Source organism: Mobula birostris, chromosome 2 (assembly GCF_030028105.1).
Source record: "Mobula birostris isolate sMobBir1 chromosome 2, sMobBir1.hap1, whole genome shotgun sequence".
Classification (NCBI taxonomy): domain Eukaryota; kingdom Metazoa; phylum Chordata; class Chondrichthyes; order Myliobatiformes; family Myliobatidae; genus Mobula; species Mobula birostris.
In genome coordinates, this window is record NC_092371.1 from 109,849,044 (window position 1) to 109,868,297 (window position 19,254).

Sequence of the window (19,254 nt, forward strand, 5' to 3'; positions counted from 1 at the left end):
TCACTTCCACAGCCTCCAGGCACATCTTCCCACCTTTATCTCTGATCGGTCCTACTTTCACTCCTATCATCCTTTTTTTCTTCACATAATTGAAGAGTGCCTTGGGGTTTTCCTTTACCCTACTCACCAAGGCTCTCTCATGCCCCCTTCTTGCTCTTCTCAGCCTCTTCTTTAGCTCCTTTCTTGCTACCCTATATTCCTCAATAGACCCATCTGATCCTTGCTTCCTAAACCTCATGTATGCTGCCCTCTTCCACCTGACTAAATTTTCCACCTCACTTGTCACCCATGGTTCCTTCACCCTACCATTCTTCATCTTCCTCACTGGGACAAATTTATCCCTAACATCCTGCCACAGATCTCTAAACATTGACCACATGTCCATAGTACATTTCCCTGCAAGAACATCATCCCAATTCACACCTGCAAGTTCTAGCTTTATAGCCTCATAACTTGCCCTCCCCCAATTAAAAATTTTCCTGTCCTCTTTGATTCTATCCTTTTCCATGTTAATGCTAAAGGCCAGGGAGTGGTGGTCATTGTCCCCCAGATGCTCACCCACTGAGAGATCTGTGACCTGACCCGGTTCGTTACTCAATACTAGATCTAGTATGGCATTCCCTCGAGTCGGCCTGTCAATATACTGTGACAGGAATCCGTCCTGGACACACTTAACAAACTCTGCCCCATCCAAACCCTTGGAACTAATCAGGTGCCAATCAATATTAGGGAAGTTAAAGTCACCCATGATAACAACCCTGTTATTTTTGCGCTCTTCCAAAATCTGCCTCCCAATCTGCCCCTCGGTATCTCTGCTGCTACCAGGGGGCCTATAGAATACCCCCAGTAGAGTAACTGCTCCCTTCCTGTTCCTGACTTCCACCCATACTGACTCAAAAGAGGATCCTGCTACATTACCCACCCTTTCTGTAGCTGTAATAGTATCCCTGACCAGTAATGCCACCCCTCCTCCCCTCCCCCCACTTCTCTATTCTTTTTAAAGCACTGAAATCCAGGAATATTGAGAATCCATTCCTGCCCTGGTGCCAGCCAAGTCTCTGTAATGGCCACTACATCATAATTCCATGTATGTATCCAAGCTCTCAGTTCATCACCTTTGTTCCTGATGCTTCTTGCATTGAAGTACACGCACTTTAGCCCTTCTGCCTTACTACCTTTACACCCTTTATTCTGCTTCAAATAGAGTTCACAGGTATTCGGTTTGATTGTAGTGTAGGAGGCCAGGGATGAACATATCTGTATGGGAAGTAGAATTAAAATGGGTGGCCACTGGGAGATCCCACTTGTTCTGGCTGTTCACTGTCATGGCGAGGCCACACTTAGGCTGGAGGAACACCACCTTATATTCCGTTTGAGTAGTCTCCAAGTTGATGACACGGACATCGATTTCTCAAACTTCCAGTAACAGCCTTGCCCCCTCACCATTTCCCATCCCCGTTCCTCTCCCTCACCTTATCTCCTTGTCCACCCATTACCTCCATCTGGTGCACTTCCCCCCACCCCCCTCACTTTTTCTTTCTTTCATGGCCTTCTGTCTCTTTCACCAATCAACTTCGCAGCTCTTTACTTCATCCCTCCCCCCCCCGCAGGTTACACCTATCACCTGGTGTTTTCTCTCTCCCCTTCCTCAGCTTTTTTTCTCCAGCCCTGCCCAAGCGTTTCGGCCCGTAACATCGACTGTACTTTCTTCCATAGATGCTGCCTGGTCTGCTGAGTTCCTCCAGCATTTTGTGTGCTTTGCTCAGGTTTGCCCTGGTTCCGTTCTTGAACAATGGAACTTTAGCGACTCATTAGTCCTCCAGGACCTCACATGTGGCTACAGAGGACAGTAAGATGTTGGGTCAAGGCCACAACAATCTCTTCTCTTGCCTCTCTTGATAATCTAGGGTATATTCCATCGGGCCCTAGGTACTTCTCTACCTTAATGCCCTTTCAGAGACCCAACATTACCCCCTACTTTACCTTAAAATGCCCTAGAAGATTAATACATTGGACACTGATTTCCCTATCCTCCACATCCTTCTCCTTGGTAAACACTGATGTAAAGTATTCATTCAGGACCTCATCCACATCTACAACCTCCAAGCACACATTCCTTCCTTTATCCTTGAGTGGTCCTACCCTCTCTCTAGTTATCCTCTTGCTCTTGGTGTATGTATAGAATGCGTTGGGATTCCGTTTAAGCCTACTTGCCAAAGACTTTTTATGGCCACTCCTGGCTTTCCTAATAGTTCTTTTCTGGATTCTTTATGATTCCCAAAGGCTCTGTCTCATTCTAACCTCCAAAACTTTACATACCTTTTTTCCTATTTCTTCTTGAACAAGTTCATCACCTCTCTTGAAATCCAAGGTTCTCTTACCTTGCCATCTTTGACCTTCCTTCTGACCAGAACATACCTGTCCTGTACGCTGTGCAGTGGGTTTTTAAACACCCTCCATGTCAGTTGTGGGCTTGCCCAAAGTTCCTGCCTGATACTCTCATAATTTCCACTGCTCCAGTTTAATACCCTCCCTGGAAGGTCCATACTTTCCCTTATCTATTGCTATCTTAAAACTTAAGGAGTTGTGGTCACTGCTCCCAGACTGCTCACTCACTGAAAGATTGGCACCTGGCCAGCCTCATTACCCAACACTGGGTCCACTACAGCCCCTTCTCTTGTTGGACTATCTCCATATTGATTTAAGAGCCCCTCCTGGACGCACCAAGCAAATTCAACCCCATCTAAACCACTTGCACTAAAAAGTTCTCAGTCTATATTAGGGAAGTTGAAGTCTCCCGTGACAACAACCTTATTATTTTTTACACATTTGCTTAATCTGCTTTCATGTCTCTTCCTCAATGTCCTGTTGGCTGTTTGGAAGGGGGAGGTTCTGTCGTACAAAGGAAAGGTACATCGCATCCAGAGTTTCTCTGGTTAGCAGACAATTTCCCTCCACGCCTCTCTGCGTACGAGGCAAGTTATAGCAGTGGTTTGCCATTGCCTTCTGCCGGGTGAGTTTCCAAAGAGATCACCAGCTTGTAACCCAGCACGGATGGAAAGCGTGCAGGGGAGCCGGCTGGATTCGAACTCGGGACCTTTTGTCCCAAAGTCCGGCACTGATGCCACTACGCCACCAGCCATCTGTCGTACAATCCCATCAAAATGATTGCACTCTTCCTGTTTTTGAGTTCTACCCGTATAGACAGGGAATAAGCCCTCCAATTGTCTCCTCTAATTGCAGCTGTGCTATTGTCCCTAATTAGTAGTGCCACTCATCTAACCCCTCTTTTACCCTTTCTCTATCTTTTCTAAAATATCAAAACCCTGGAACATTAACCACCCAGTCCTACCCATCTCAACCAAGGGTGTCTAATGGCCACAACATCATAGTTCCATGTACTAATCCACACTCTAAATTCATCATCTTTACCCATAATACAAGTTGACCACTGATTTTCCAGCACCCTTGGTTCCTGAGCCTTGCTGGAATAAAAGAGGTCATGCAATAATAATGGCAAGAAAATAGAAACTTAAAATAGATTATTAATTAAACAAAAATTAAATGTAAATTTATTAGATTATTAGATTAGATTAAATACTCTGTTTACAAAGAATGTTCTTTTTCATTTTTTAAAATACATTTCATCCAGGCGAATTTGTTTCATGTGTTTTGATCTCTCTCTGTATAATTGTTCTTGCAACAAATTCATTAGCTCTTGTTCTGTCACAAAGATACGTTTCTCTAACCCTTTGATTAAATCACCCAACAACTCCATTAGCTTGTAAATAGGAAATCTTTCAGTTTCATCCATTTCATCACCATTGCTGCCATCTTCATCACCTGCAGTGTTTTTAACAGCATTCTATAATTTATAGACAGTGTCTACAATTTCCCAGTCCGTAAGGTGATGCACAACAGGTGTTTTGTCATCGACAATCATCCACTCACGTAGATTCAGTTTACGCACAGAAACACCTTGGTCCAGTTTTTTCTACATTTCAACCTTCTGTTGGATCGATATGGCCTGATGTTTACAATTGGCACCACCACTGGTACTTGCACTTACCCTAGAAGCCATAGCTAGGGTTACATTTACATAAAATAAGCACCAAATTTTGGGACTAGCGTAAATAATAAAAATAGTGCAGCGTGCTTTTGTCAAAAGAGGTCTCGCCACAGATGGCGCTGCGTGCGCTACACAGCGACATCTGGTGGCCACCCAGTAAACTACGTCTCGTGATTTCATCCGACCGAACCGTCGGATAATCGGTGGTCAACTCCGAGCATTAAAAAATGCACACTTTTCAAACTATCCGGCCCCGTCGTATCTATTACTTTGCTCCACATTCTGACCTGGCGCACTGGTTCCCATCCCTCTTGCCCGAACACCGCCGCCCAGAATATTGGACCCCCTCCAGTTTTAAGTACAACTCGTCCCTTTCGTACAGGTCTCCCTGCCCCAGACCAGGTTCCAATAACCCAGGAACCTTGGTTCAAGGACATTGATAATGAATTTACTTTGTAAACTCTCTTTCTCTCAGATGCTGGTTCGAAGACATATGTTTTCTGTTTTTATAGCTGGCATAATGAAGACAAGTCCCATCCATGATACAGAACACAAACACGAGAAAATCTGCAGATGCTGGAAATTCAAGCAACACGCACAAAATGCTGGTGAAACGCAGCAGCCCAGGCAGCTCGTGTGTGTTGCATGATAGAGAACAACAAACGGGTTTCTAGCATGTTGCCAAATGGTTCGCGATCTTCACATAAACACAATTACAAGCACCAACATGTCTGTTACAGACTTCTTCCTGTGCAGAAGCCGGAGACGGGAGAGTTTGCACCCGGAAGTTAATCTGGTTCATTATTGCTGCAGAGTGCTCGTCCAGAGACGAGACTACAGGGAGGAGGTCACAGGAAGAGAGAAAGTGAGTGTGTTTCATAGTCTGCCGTACGTTAGATTCTGAAATATAATGCATCCTTTGCTCCTGACGTCCGAGTCAGTGGCGACTTGCTGAAACCACTGATCTGTATCCTTCTCTTGCTTCCGCCTGCCGTTGTGGGACTTGTGCAGGACAACCTGCAGGTTTAAAAGTTTATTTTCAGAGACGCCGCCTGTATCGCTGCTCAGGGTGGAGGTTACCTGCTAGTTTTGTTTTCTTCGAAGAATGGAGGTGTAATACTGTATAAAAACAGAAAACGCTGGAGATATTCGGCAGGTCAGGCCGCAGTTGTGGGAAGGAGAACCAACTAACATTTCGGGTTCAAAGACACTTCGTCAGAATCGGAAAGGAGTGAAAAAAAGAGGGTTGAACTGCTGGAAATGTTGGAGGCGGTCACTGAAATGGAGGCAGAAATTAGAGTTCTACGCGCTTTGAGTTTATTTCCAGGTTTTTGAGATGAACTGGCTCCCCATCTTGATCTCTCATTTACCAGCCTGGCTTACTGTGTTTTGCTGGTGAATTCATTTGAATCGTAGGATTCCGTTTAACCCAGTGTGCCCATGGCGGTTTAGTTTTATTATTAGGCGATCCTTTCAGGATTGTTGACTCTGTGTTCTGAGGCTGCAGATGCGGGAACTACAAGCTCTTCCACGGATACATAGAGATGGCTGATGATGTGGGAAGTCTGTAAGCAGGCCTAACCCCAAGGTCTCTGCACAATGCTTGGGTGAATATTTTAGGATCCCTAGCTTACGAAATTATGAACTGGGACTACGGGGCACTAGTCTTCCAAAAGCAAAACGTCCCAATTCAGCATAATTTAAAAACAAAAATTGAATTGTTCAGCACAGAAATGAGCCATTTCAGCCAACCCTCTGGTGCTGACTGTGATGCCTATCTGCGCTAATCTTGTGTTCCTAAGGGATTCTACAGATATGTTAAGAGCAAAAGGTTGACAAGGGACAAATTGGTCCTTTAAAGATCAGACTGGTAATCCATGTGTGAAGCCAAAAGACGCAGGGGAGACAGACCGACACAGAGTCTACAGAAGTGGGGCAAATTGGCAGCAACTTCATGGACCCTATACGTATTAATGAGAAGGTAGTGTTTGCTGTGCTCAGGCAAAATGGGCGGGGGGGGGAGGAGGAGTAAATTCCCAGGGCCAGACAAGGTTTTCCCTCAGACCCGACAGGAGGCATGTGCAGAAATTGCTGGGTCCCTAGCAGAGATTTGTAAATCATCCTTAGCAACAGGAAATGTACCAGAGGATTGGAGAATATCTAATGTTGATCAACACACACAAAAAATGCTGGTGGAATGCAGCAGGCCAGGCAGCATCTATAGGAAGAGGTACAGTCAACGTTTCGGGCCGGGACCCTTCGTGAGAACTGAAAGAAGAGATAGTGAGAGATTTGAAAGTGGGAGGGGAAGGGGGAGATCCGAAATGATAGGAGAAGACAGGAGGGGACGGGTGGAGCCAAGAGCTGGAGAAGGGAGAGGATCATGGGACCGGAAGCCTGGGGAGAAAGAGAAGGGGGGAGGGGAGCCTGGAGGGTGGAAGGGAGCCTGGAGGGTGGAGAGCAGGCAAGGAGTTATAGTGAGAGGGACAGAGAAAAAAGAGAGGGAGAAAAAAGGGGGGAAAATATATAAAATAAATAAGGGATGGGGTGTGAAGGGGAGGAGGGGCATTAACAGAAGTTTGAGAAGTCAATATTCATGCCATCAGGTTGGAGGCTACCCAGACAGAATATAAGGTGTTGTTCCTCCAACCTGAGTGTGGCTTCATCTTGACAGTGGAGGAGTTCGTGGATAGACATATCAGAATGGGAATGGGATGTGGAATTAAAATGTGTGGCCACTGGGAGATCCTGCTTTCTCTGGCGGACAGACTGGAGGCATGAATATTGACTTCTCTAACTTCTGTTAATGCCCCTCGTCCCCTTCACACCCCATCCCTTATTTATTTATTTTATATATTTTTTTTATTTTCCCCCTTTTTTCTCTCTACTTTCTCCCTCTGTCCCTCTCACTATAACTCCTTGCCTGCTCTCCACCCTCCAGGCTCCCCTCCCCCCTTCTCTTTCTCCCCAGGTTTCCCATTCCATGATCCTCTCCCTCCTCCAGCTCTTAGATCCACCCCTCCCCTCCTGTCTTCTCCTATCATTCAGATTTCCCCCTCCCCCTCCCACTTTCAAATATCTCACTATCTCTTCTTTCAGTTAGTCCTCACGAAGGGTCCCGGCCCGAAACGTTGACAGTACCTCTTCCTATAGATGCTGCCTGGCCTGCTGCATTCCACCAGCATTTTTTGTGTGTGTTACTTGAATTTCCAGCATCTGCAGATTTCCTCATGTCTAATGTTGATCTGCTGCTTAAGAAAGACTCTAAACACATACCAAGAAATTACAGGTTGGTGAGTGTGACATTAGCTGTGGGAAAGTTATTGGAAGGTATTCCAAGGGACTGGATATATAAGTATTTGAATAGACATGGACTGATTAAGGATAGTCAACATGGCTTTGTGTGTGGTAGGTCACATCTAATCAATCTTACAGAGTTTTTCAAGAAAGTTGCCAGGAAAGTAGATGAAGGCAAGGTAGAAGATAGTGTGTGCATGGACATTTGACAAGGTCCCACACAAGAAGCTGGTCAACAAGGTTCAGTCACTCAGCATTCAAGATGAGGCAGTAAATTGGATTGGACATTGGCTATGTGGGAGAAGCCAGAGAGTAGTAGTAGAGGGTTGCCTCGCTTACTGGAGGCCTGTGACTTGTGTTGGGTCATTGTTGTTTGTTAAATGTAGCAACAATCTGCATGATAATGTGGTTAACTGGATCAGCAAATTTGCAGATGATACCAAGATTGGGAGTATAGAGGACAGCAAAGTAGGCTATCGTGGCCTGCAGCAGGATCTGGGTCAGCTGGAAAAATGGGCTGAAAAATGGCAGAAGCGATTTAATGCAGACAAGTGTGAGGTGTTGCACTTCAGTAGGACCAATCACAGGATGGGTCTTGCACAGTGAACGGTAAGGCACTGAAGAGTGCTGCAGAACAAAGGGATCTGGGAATATAGGTCCATAATTCCTTGAAAATGGAGTCACAGGTGGATTGCTTCGTTAAAAATTGCTTTGGCACATTGGCCTTCATAGATCAAAGTATTGAGTTCAGGAGTTGGGATGTTGTGTTGAAGTTATATAAGACATTGGTGAGGCATAATTTGGAGTATTGTGTGCAGTTTTGGTCACCTACCTACAGGAAAGATGTAAATGAGGTTGAAAGATTACAAAGAAAATTTAGAAGGATGTTGCTGTATCTTGAAGACCTGAGTTAAAAGGAAAGAAAGACTTTATTGCTTAGAACATAGAAGACTGAGAGGAGATTTGATCGAGGTATACAACATTATGACGGGGTAAATGCAAGCAGGCTTTTTCTACTGAAGTGGGATGGAACTACAGCTAGAGGTAATGGGTTAAGGGTGAAAGGGGAAAGGTTTAAGGGGAATATGAGGGGAAAGTTCTTCACAGAGGGTTGTGAGAGTGTGGGACAAGCTGCCAGCACAGGCAGTGCACACAAGCTTGATTTCAACGTTGAAGTGAAGGTTGGAGAGGTATATGGATGGTAGGGATATGGGGGGGCTATGGTTTCTGTGCAGGTCAATGGGTGTAGACAGTTTAAATAGTTTTGCCATGGACTAGATGGGCCACAGGGCCCATTTTGGTGCTGTATGTTTCTATGACTCAATGCTTATGCAAGGGCTCCATTTCATCTCTCCATTCCTCTCTTGCAATTGCTTAGATGCCTCTGATTTTCTTCCTGACTGTGACCTCCCTCTACTGTAGCGGACGGAGCCTTTGACTGAGCTCAACTATTCCCCACGTGTATGCTCTCACTCTCCTGCTGGGCAGGGTAAGGACAAAATTCCCCAAATCCTTGCCTTCCATCCCTACCAGCCTTTGCATTCAATGGATAATCCTTTCCAATTTCCACTCTCACGAACATGATTCCAAATCCAGACATTTATTTCTGGCCCCTCACTTTTACCATTTCACAGGGATTGCTCCTTTTGCGACTCCCTGCTCTGCTCTTCCTTCACTACCCACCCACCTCTCCCCATTCAACCACAGGAGATGCAACTGTTGTCTTTTTAACTGGTCCCTTCCCCCCCATCCATGGACCCTAGTAGTCTGTGCAGGTGAAGCTGTGATTCACATGACTGTCTTCGTATCTGGTGTATTGTATTTGGTGGTCACACTGTGGTCTTATCTACTCTTGGAGAAACCAAACAACATTTGAATGATCAGTTTGCAGAGCAGCTACACTCAATCTGTGGGAGTGACCCTGAATTTTTCAAAGATTCAAAGCACATATATTATCAAATAATGTATAAAATATATACCTTGAAATTTGTCTGCTTATAGACAGCCTTAAAGCAAGAAGCTCGAATAACCAATTAAAAAATCCAACAAAAGAAACCATCAACCTGTGCGAAGAGGAAGATAAAAAAAACACTTTGTGTAAAACAATAGAATCAAAACAACAGCATTCCCAACCAGATTAGAACAACCGGAGTAGGCCCAAAGCCATTTTCTGGTTGCTAGACATTTTAATTCACTATCCCACTCCCAATCTGGCCTCTCCGTCAGTACCTCCTGTACTGTTTACAATGCAGTCTAACACAAGCATGAGGAGCAATCTCTCATTCTTCCGTATGGAAGCATTGCAGCTTGCAGGCTTCATTTGAGAAAAGTCTCCAACCTTACATAATACTCCCTTTCTTTCTGTCCAATCTCGCCAGTTCTTTTCCAACAGTCTTATCGTTAACAACACATTACTAGAAAAAGCGTGACCTAATCTTAACTGCAGCTAGACGGGCATGTTAGGCCATCTAGTTTCATTGTAGCAGAGGTTTTCCCTCTGCTCTACCCATCTTATTTCTGGTAGCTAAATCACTTCGTTTCTCAGTTCTGATAATGTTTCTCTTTCCACAAATGGTGCCTGAACTGCTTAGTGTTTCCAGCATTTTCTGTTTCAGGTCTCCAGCATCTGCAGGTTGTGATTTTTAAAGCAATACGGTTATCTGTCAAGTTAATTATTTCCCATTCAGGGGGTGTAAATGTTAATTTTTGTCACTGAAGTGGTTCTGGGAATTATGGTAGATCGTTGTAATCCTAACAGACAACAGAAACATACAACGAGAAAAGTTTTTGTCAAGAACTCTACAGTAAATTACTTTATAAGTGGGCATCTAGAAATTGTATCTCATACCTGGAACCTGCACACCAGCTTCATATTTGAGTCACAATGTCATACAACATAGAAACAGGCTTTTCGACCCAACTGCTCCATCTTAAATGTTGCTAATGTGGTACCTGTGGTGCTTTATAATAAATTGCAGAATATATTGCATTACTTGCCCATTGTACTGAATGCACACCGGTGGCCACAGTATTAGGTACAGGAGTGTGTGTAATAACGTGACAACAGAAGTGTATCTGGTGTAGCCTACTGCTGCCGTAGCCCATCCACTTAAAGGTTTGATATGTTGTGCATTCAGAGACGCTCTTCTGCACACCATTGTTGTAACACATGGTTATTTGAGTTACTGTCAGCTTGAACCAGTCCATCCATTCTCCTCGCTCATTATTAAGACCATAAGATACAGGTTCCCCGCGCCCCCCCCCCATCCGAAGGTAGAGCATTCTTATGAAACGGTTCGTTAGCGAAAATGTCGTAAAGCAAAGAAGCAATTACCATTTATTTATATGGGAAAATTTTGTGAGCGTTCGCAGACCCAAAAATAACCTACCAAATTATGCCAAATAACACATAAAAACTAAAATAACAGTAACATATAGTAAAAGCAGGAATGATATGATAAATACACAGCCTATATAAAGTAGAAATACTTTTCCACAATCATTGCCGGCACAGATCTCCATAGCAAAAATCTCAGGCAAGCGCTGTTGGCAAAAACACGGTGCAAGCTCTCTCCAGTAACCTTTAAGCTATGAAGCTGCCAATTCATACCAAATAACACGTAAAAATACACAGCCCATATAAAGTAGAAATAATGTATGTACAGTGTAGTATCACTTACCGGAATTGGGAAGACAGCACAGAGCACACTGATGATGGTGTGTTAGGCTGAGTCGTCGTAGGTTGGGTGGTGCAGTGGCCCCCCACCCTCCAGGCCGCTGAGTGATACATTGCTGCGAAGAATGCAGGGGTCCAGCGGTAGCCGGGATGCACCTAGCACATCTTTAAGAAAAAAGCCGAAATAAACATGCTAATTACATGCTGCCTGACACGTAGTTGTCGTCCCAGATCAGTGCCGATTGCAGATTGCATAGCCTCTGATCTGGGCCAACAATTACGTGTGGGGCGGCACCTAATTAATTAGCATGTTTATTTTGGCTTTTTTCTTAAAGATGTGCTGTGTGCCTCCCGGCTACTGCTGCATTCTCTGCAAATCGGTACAGTATCTGTCCGGGGCCCGGGTGTTGGGGTGGTGGGATATGGGGGTGTCATCTCATCGTCGATCAGGGCAGGCAGCTCATCTTCTCCTATGACTGCCCACCTCGATGTCGAAGGTCGAGGTTCGTCGTCTGCTGTGGCTGATGTGGAAGGCTTGCTCGACTGCTGAGCCTCGCGCATTTTTCTATCATACAGTTCTTTGTAAGGACTCAAAGAATCTTGCAAATATCCCCTAAACCTACGTACCCTTTCAAAATTAAAGTCGTACTTTATCATTACTCATTCGGTTTCGATTGTTATCCTTTCCTCTTCCAATTGCATCAGCTCTTCATCTATCAGTTCTTGGTATGGGATGCCAAAACCTCTTCAACATTATCTTCGTCAGCTTCCACAAGCCAAACTCATGTTGTCCTTGCTTCGTTCACCACGATCGAAACGCTTAATTATGTCTAGTTTTACGCTAAGTGTAACACCCTTACGAGCTCTTTCAGGCTTTTCTGACACCATATAACGCATCTTGCAAACGACTGCTCACAGGCTCGTGTTAAAGCAATGCTGGTGAGAATGCCATTCCGAATCCGGGGAGAGCGGCTGCACGGGGCGCGTGCTGCTTTTTATCGCGCGCTGATTTTTTTCGCGCACTGAATTTTTTTCATAATGGTGAAAACACCTTCTGAAAGTGAAAACAGGGTACTAATGCAGGTCTTTCGTAAGAGTGAGGTCTCGTAAAACGAACGTTGGAAAAATGGGGGACACCTGTATAGGAGCAGAATTAGGCCATTTAGCCCATTGAGTCTTCTCTGCCATTTCATCATGCCTGATCCAATTTTCCTCTCAACCCCAATCTCCCGCCTTCTCCCCCATATCCCTTCATGCCCCGACTAATCAAAAATCTATCAACCTCTGCCTTAAATACACATAAAGACTTGGCCTCCACAGTCATCTGTGACAATGAATTCCACAGATTCACCACTGTCTGGCTGAAGAAATTCCTCCTCATGTCTGTTCTAAAATGCTCTCTCACCACAGGAAACATCTTCTCCACATCTACTCTATCAAGGCCTTTCACCAATCGATAGGTTTCAATAAAGGTGTTGTGACCCACCACCGCTGCTCACTGGATGTGTTTTGTTTTTCACACCGTGCTCTGTAAACTCTAAGAGACCATTGTGTGTGAAAATCCCAGGGAATGAGCAGTTTCTGACTTACTCAAACCATCCCATCTGGCACAAACAATCATTCCACAGTCAAGGTTACTTGGATCACACTTCTTCCCCGTTCTGATGTTCAGTCTGAACAACGACTGAACCTCTCGACCACGTCTCAATGCTCTTGTGCATTGAGTTGCTGCCACGTGATTGGCAGATGAGGTACTTGTATTAATGAGCAGGTGTACAGGTATATCTAATGAAGTGGCCCCTGGGCGTATTGCATATTTAACCAAAGATGTTAAAATCAAGGCTGGAAATCTGTTCAGTGTTGGATTTGGATCAGGATCTTTTTGTTTTGCTGGGATTTACTGATGTGTTCCAAGTGAAAGTTTGAACTGGTCAGCTTCTACTGCCACTGAACTCTGGATACTGGTTATGCTTGGGTGTAGCAACTAGGCTACCACACCAGGTCAGAGGTGATGCTGGGTTGGAGGCCCCGCTGATTTTACTGGTAAAGATGGAGAAAAAAATCAGAGAGCATGTTTCTTATTAAGAATCAGTTTGCTTAAGATTAATTTTTGAAATTTTTTTTGTAATTAACATCTTTAATTACAGGCATTTTTAATGTTTAAAAAATTTGAATTTTTTAGATCTAGATTATGAGAACACTCAGTCCTCGTTTATGGTCATTTAAAAATGCGTGCAATAAGAAATGATACAATGTTCCTCCAGAGTGATATCACAGAAAAACAGGACAAACCAAAGACTAACACTGACAGATCCATATAATTATAACATATAGTTACAGCAGTGCAAAGCAATGCCGTAATTTGATAAAGAACAGACTATGGGCATGGTAAAAAAAAAAGTCTCAAAGTCCCGAATCAATCGACTCCCGAGTCCCCGAAAGCAGGCGGCAAAGGGAGAAACTCCCTGTCATAAACCTCCAGGCACCGACAACTGCTGATGCATTGGAAGCAGCCGACCACAATCAACACTGAATCCGTCCGTCCGAAAACTTCGAGCCTCCGACCAGCCCCTCCGATACAGCCTCCGGAGCGCCATCCTCTGCCGAGTGCCTTCGACCTCGCCCTGGTCGCTGAAACAAGCAAAGCCAAGGATTCGGGGCCTTCCCCTCCGGAGATTCCGGACCACACAGTAACAGCGGCAGCGAAACGGGCATTTCAGAAGTTTCTCCAGATGTTCCTCCGTACTCTCACGTCTGTCTCCATCAAATCAGAATTTCAATCATTAAAAGAGCTCCACCACCAGCTTTGACAGAGCTGGACTTCGGTCTGCACAGGGCCAGCAAGACAAACCATCCTCATATAGCCTTGGACAGGAATTCTGGGCAGAGTACCAAATTCAGCATGAAGTAGCCTATCAAGTTAAACCCCTTTTTTTTTGTCACCATTTATTGAAAACAGTATGGCACGGGAACAGAAGCTTTGGCCCATGGCGTCTATGCCAAGCTTGATGCTGAATTACACTAAATCACATGCCTCTACATGATCTACACCCCTCCATTCCCTGCATGTCCATGTGTCTATCGAAAAGCCTCGATCGCAGGGTTTCCCAACCTTTTTTATGCCATAGACTCCTACCATTTAATCGAGGGGTCCATGGACCCCAGGTTGGGTGTCCCTGTTTCCACTACTGCCCCTGACAATCCACTCTAGACACCTTACACTCTGTATATAAAGAAAAACATTACCCTGGACATCTCCTTTAAACTTGTCCCCTCTGTCCTAAACTGCATGAGTTCCAGTTTTGACATTTCTGCCCAGGGAGAAAGTTTCTGATTGTCTAGCTTGTCTTATAATTTTAACAACTGTCAGCTCTCCCCCTCAGCATCCAATACTCCAGAGAAGACAACTTAAGTTTGTACAACTTCTCCTTGTAGCGCATGCTCGTCTGACGAACCTGCTCTGCACTCTCCCCAAACCCTCCATGTCCTTCCTGTGACGGGGGATGTTGGAATATTTGTTTCAGTTGGTTTGCGTTGCCTTTGCTGTGTGTGTATTTGTTTCTCTCCTATGAGAGGCAGTGTGACGCTGCTGGGTCAATGCAGAGCCAGAGGAGACTGTCGGTGATCGTTCGAAATGCTCTCCTAATACAGATGCAGCATTACGCCATCTGAAAAGCCAACACTTTTTGTAAATCCACAGGGTAGGATAATAATTGCTTTCTTTCAGATGAAGGAAAATCGGAGGCATGAAAATTATTTTTTAAATAATCCTTTATTTTTCAGCATAGTAACTTTTAGGAGGTTTCTTTATTGAATCTCAGATTCCGTTCCCTTAATATTTGTCTCCATTCCACTCTCTGCCAAATGCCTGAGATGGAACAAGTCTGCCTGCAGCCACCTTTTGCTGCCCTATCTGAAAGGCTTTATAAAGTACTGTACTTACGTAATATCACTTGACTTTGACTTGGCCTCAGCTACTCTACTGATGAGACTCTCATTCGTACTACTCTCATTTGCCTGGAAGACTTTATTCTCCTAACTCTTTCCTCAGTATCCTCACTTGTTCTGCCCTGAAATTGAGGTAATCTAAAACTTTTCTGCCCTTCTCCTAACTTGCGTCTAGTTCCATTCATCAATAACACAGGGCAGCAAATTTTTTTTCAAAGTGTTGCTTCTTTAGAAGTGTTTTTTTTTTGTTTATGATAGACTGCTTGAAGCTGAACACAAATATAATTTCCACATTACACGATTTGTACCAGCAGGCCAACCTCCAGAGCAACATATAACATCAAAAGATGTAAGCATTCTGCAGGTTGCTCGGGATTGGAAAATGGACATGAACTTGGAAAAAATGCTTGTGTTTCCCCCAGACATTGTGGCTACAACACTCTGGCCAGACATGGTCCTGTGGTCCACAACAGCCAAGCTGGCATATGTTGTGGAATTGTACCATGGGAAGATGGTGTCAAAGAAGCTTATGAGAGGAAAAAGACCAAGTACTCTGAACTGGCAACTAAAGCTGCCCAGAGTGGCTGGAAGACCAAGATTTTCCCTGTAGAAGTGGGATGCAGGGGATTTGTTGCTACATCTACGACCAGTGTATTGAAGAAGATGGGGGTGAGGGGTCACTCCCTCCAACAAGCAATCAAGTCCTTGTCAAATGCAGCAGAAGAAAGCAGCAATTGGATTTGGATTAAAAGGAAAGACAACAACTGGGCTGCAAGTTGAAGACAGAGGGGTATGGAACTGAGGCAGGGTGCATCTGGGATGCCAGGTAGCACCTTTGAGCCATCTGGAGAAGTTAGAAACATAGAAACATAGAAAATAGGTGTAGGAGTAGGCCATTCGGCCCTTCAAGCCTGCACCGCCATTTATTATGATCATGGCTGATCATCCAACTCAGAACCCTGCCCCTGCCTTCCCTCCATACCCCCTGACCCCCGTAGCCACAAGGGCCATATCTATCTCCTTCTTAAATATAGCCAATGAACTGGCCTCAACTGTTTCCTGTGGCAGAGAATTCCACAGATTCACCACTCTCTGTGTGAAGAAGTTTTTCCTAATCTCGGTCCTAAAAGGCTTCCCCTCTATCCTCAAACTGTGGCCCCTCGTTCTGGACTTCCCCAACATCGGGAACAATCTTCCTGCATCTAGCCTGTCCAATCCCTTTAGGATCTTATACGTTTCAATCAGATCCCCCCTCAATCTTCTAAATTCCAACGTGTACAAGCCCAGTTCATCCAGTCATTCTTCATATGAAAGTCCTGCCATCCCAAGAATCAATCTGGTGAACCTTCTTTGTACTCCCTCTATGGCAAGGATGTCTTTCCTCAGATTAGGGGACCAAAACTGCACACAATACTCCAGGTGTGGTCTCACCAAGGCCTTGTACAACTGCAGTAGTACCTCCCTGCTCCTGTACTCGAATCCTCTCGCTATAAATGCCAGCATACCATTCGCCTTTTTCACCGCCTGCTGTACCTGCATGCCCACTTTCAATGACTGGTGTATAATGACACCCAGGTCTCGTTGCACCTCCCCTTTTCCTAATCAGCCACCATTCAGATAATAATCTGTTTTCCTATTTTTGCCACCAAAGTGGACAACTTCACATTTATCCACATTAAATTGCATCTGCCATGAATTTGCCCACTCACCCAACCTATCCAAGTCACCCTGCATCCTCTTAGCATCCTCCTCACAGCTAACACTGCCGCCCAGCTTCGTGTCATCCGCAAACTTGGAGATGCTGCATTTAATTCCCTCATCCAAGTCATTAATATATATTGTAAACAACTGGGGTCCCAGCACTGAGCCTTACAGTACCCCACTAGTCACCGCCTGCCATTCTGAAAAGGTCCCGTTTATTCCCACTCTTTGCTTCCTGTCTGCTAACCAATTCTCCACCCACACCAATACCTTACCCCCAATACCATGTGCTTTAAGTTTGCACACTAATCTCCTGTGTGGGACCTTGTCAAAAGCCTTTTGAAAATCCAAATATACCACATCCACTGGTTCTCCCCTATCCACTCTACTAGTTACATCCTCAAAAAATTCTGTGAGATTCATCAGACATGATTTTCCTTTCACAAATCCATGCTGACTTTGTCCGATGATTTCACTGCTTTCCAAATGTGCTGTTATCACATCCTTGATAACTGACTCCAGCAGTTTCCCCACCACCGACGTTAGGCTAACCGGTCTATAATTCCCCAGTTTCTCTCTCCCTCCTTTTTTAAAAAGTGGAGTTACATTAGCCACCCTCCAATCCTCAGGAACTAGTCCAGAATCTAACGAGTTTTGAAAAATTATCACTAATGCATCCACTATTTCTTGGGCTACTTCCTTAAGCACTCTAGGATGCAGACCATCTGGCCCTGGGGATTTATCTGCCTTCAGATAAGTTCAGATAAGTTGTGGGCTTATCAACGAAGTGTCAAAGAAGGAGGGTGCCCACCTGATGACCCCAATTACGTACCTACCCTCCCTCCTTGTCACCACTCCAAACCCACTGCCACCATCGAGAGTGTCAACTTACCATAGGGATTGAAACATCAAGTCCTAGTAGCTCTACTATTCAGATTACTGTATCACACAGGAATTTGGAGAAACACGAAATTAACTTTTATAGAGTATAATATGTTTAATTGCATAACGGTGCGGACACTTTGCGATAGTTGAACAAAACTAAAACGTGTTTTGTTGATGACTTTCGTTTGTACTCAGTATGTGAGGCTTCTCTTAAGTGCCCAACAATAATCAGCCAGCATTGATGGATTCCAGTTGCCCTGACACCATTTCCCCATGACTGCAATGTCCTGGTGAAACCTTTCACCATGCTCCTCACTGACAATGACAAGATTTGCAGGGAGGTAGTCTAAATGGGAATGCAGAAAATGAATCTTTAGTGATATGTTGCACTTCATTGATTTGTATGCTTGAAGCATGTTGTCTACCAGCTGCAGGCAGTTTGGTGCTCTGTAGTTGCCAAAAAATTTTTCAACAACATCCCTTGAACGCCTTCCATGCGATTTTTCTCCAGTCCCACGAGAAGTTCTTTGAATTGTCTGTCATTGAGGTGACCTTTTTGATTTGTAGACCAACAGGCCTTTTTATTCTGACCTAAATAACAAACATAGGCTATTTCAAAAAATATGCATGATAGGGAAATTTCATGGCGATTTCCATGATCGGTAGCCCAAAATCCATAAGATACACCTAAAAGTACTCAGGAAGCTAAAAACTTATTGTCCACGGTAATTACTTGCTGACCTACAAACAAGCTTGATTTACAATAATTTGATTTTAAGACTCTCTTAAATTCCCACTGAATTTTCCTATCTCTATCACCCCCTTCTATGCAGTACTCTCATAGAATTTCTGGCTTTATTGATCATTCCCAACGTTAATTATTATCGATGTCTGGGTTTTTACTCTGGTATTTGTACCCCTTTCAAGGTGACACAAGAACTTAACTGTTTGATCAAGCTTTTCATCACTTGCTCTCGTAATTCAATTATATTGTGCTACAATAAAGCCAATAATGCTTTTCTCTGATTGAGGCGTCGAACAAGGTGGAAGTCGATGAGAACGAGAGCGGAGGATGGGCTTGTCTTCACAGGCAGATGACACCATTCCTCTCCCTCTTGCTAGCTGCGGTTGGAGGAAAGTGTGGGAGTCTTGGGATCCGCGTTGCAAAGATTGATTGGAGAGGCTGGTTTGGGGGACGTTGGGGTTGCATGTGTTCCTGGATTCTGGTTACTCTTTGTTGTTTTTGAGTGGTTCAGTCGGGGTGATCGACACGGTCTGGGCTCTTCAGTGAGGAATGCTTTGCCCTGCGGCTTGCAGTGTGTTAGCGGTGTGACACGGAACTGAACAAAACTGAATACTACTGGGCTCCCGATTTGATGTTTGATATTCTATGTGTTATAGAACATAGAAATCTACTGCACATTAAAGGCCCTTTGGCCCACAATGTGCCGACCATACAAACTACTCTAGAAACTGCCTAGAATTACCCTACCGCATAGCCCTCTATTCTCCTAAGCTCTGGCTATCCACACGATCAATGCCTCTCATCATCTTATACACCTCTATCAGGTCACCTCTCATCCTCCATCACTCCAAGGAGAAAAGGCCAAGTTCACTCAACCTATTCTCATAATCCAGGCAACATCCTTGTAAGTCTCCTCCGCACTCTCTGTATAGT

At 44.5% G+C, this 19,254-nt stretch overlaps 1 protein-coding gene across 1 annotated transcript in view; it reads left to right on the forward strand.

Moving 5' to 3' along the window:
* The first annotated feature begins 4,867 nt into the window (after positions 1 to 4,867).
* Positions 4,868 to 19,254, forward strand: part of mtres1 (mitochondrial transcription rescue factor 1) — a 28,647-nt gene continuing 14,260 nt past the window's right edge. Inside the window, exon 1 of the mRNA XM_072246131.1 lies at positions 4,868 to 4,934. The gene's annotated coding sequence lies outside the window, so the exon portion shown is untranslated. The remainder of the gene's footprint in view (positions 4,935 to 19,254) is intronic.